At 51.7% G+C, this 1,175-nt stretch overlaps 1 long non-coding RNA gene across 1 annotated transcript; it reads right to left on the bottom strand.

Annotated features, from left to right (window-relative positions):
- Positions 1 to 643: 643 nt before the first annotated feature.
- LOC117186407 lies at positions 644 to 1,175 on the bottom strand. The gene is made up of 3 exons (XR_004471496.1): positions 1,047 to 1,175; positions 791 to 967; positions 644 to 724 (listed from the first exon to the last, which is right to left on the bottom strand). It is a non-coding gene; the product is annotated as an uncharacterized LOC117186407 (long non-coding RNA).

Genomic DNA, 1,175 nt, shown 5'->3' with positions numbered 1-1,175 from the left:
AGTGCTGGCTGATCAAGTCGCTTACTATGTGGAAGGCCCGGAGAAGGAGATAGTGCAGGAAGAATGGGAGTTGTCAGAAAAGCAGAAGGCAGTCTTGGATCAGGTGAAGGCAGAGTTTCTGACTTTCGAAGCCGTAGGCCTGGGGAGGACGTCGAGAGAGACTCACAAAATTCAGTTGGTGGAAAAGACCGAGCCTGTAAAAGATCGACATTACCCTCTGTCGCCAGCGATGCAGGAAGTGGTGTGTGGTTAGGTGGACAAAATGTTGGCTTTGGGAGTCATCGAGTACAGTGATAGTCCGTGGAGCAACCGTACCACCGTGGTGCGAAGGCCGGGCAAAAATCGCTTCTTTCTCGATGCCCGAAAGCTCAACAAAGTAACCATCAAGGACACTTACCCACTTCCTAGCATCGAGGGGACTTTGTCGCGTCTCGATCAGACGATATACATCTCCAGCGTCGACTTAAAATTCGCTTTTTGGCAAATCGAGCTGGACGATCAGAGTCGAGCGTATACGGCGTTCACGGTGCCGGGACGGCCTCTGTACCAGTTCCGTATGATGCCCTTTGGCCTCTGCAACGCCGCACAACGCCTATGTAGACTGGTCGATAAGGTGATTCCGGTTGAGATGCGCTCAAACGCTTATGCGTATCTCGACGAGTTGCTGATTATAGCTGAGGACTTTGAAACGCACGTGAAGATTCTGCGACAGGTTGCCGAGCGTCTACGAGAAGCAAATTTAACGATAGGGCTGAGCAAATCTCATTTTTGCTATAAAAACATTAAATACCTGGGATTTATAGTGGGAGGAGGAGCGCTGAAGATGGATCCGGATCGTGTGTCGGCCATTTTACGCATTCCCGAGCCGCGATCTGTTCGAGAATTGCGTAGTTTCCTGGGAACTGCGGGCTGGTACCGGCGCTTTATGAAGAACTATGCTGAGATGGCCGCTCCGCTCGCAGACGCCCTGAAAAAATCGGGAAATGGAAAGTTTAGATTGACGGAGGAGGCAAAACGAGCCATAGGGGGTTAAAAGCTGCACTCACCTCGGCACCAGTCCTGGTACACGCGGATTTCAAGCGGCACTTCTACATACAGTGCGACGCCTCACATTATGGGGTAGGAGCCGTACTCTTCCAACGGGATGACGAGCAGAACGAGAGGCCCATAGCGTT

Source organism: Drosophila miranda, chromosome XR, assembly GCF_003369915.1.
Source record: "Drosophila miranda strain MSH22 chromosome XR, D.miranda_PacBio2.1, whole genome shotgun sequence".
In the NCBI taxonomy this organism is placed as follows: Eukaryota; Metazoa; Arthropoda; class Insecta; order Diptera; family Drosophilidae; genus Drosophila; species Drosophila miranda.
The sequence above is the reverse complement of the archived record's forward strand: the minus strand, read 5'-3'. Positions and strand labels throughout refer to the sequence as shown.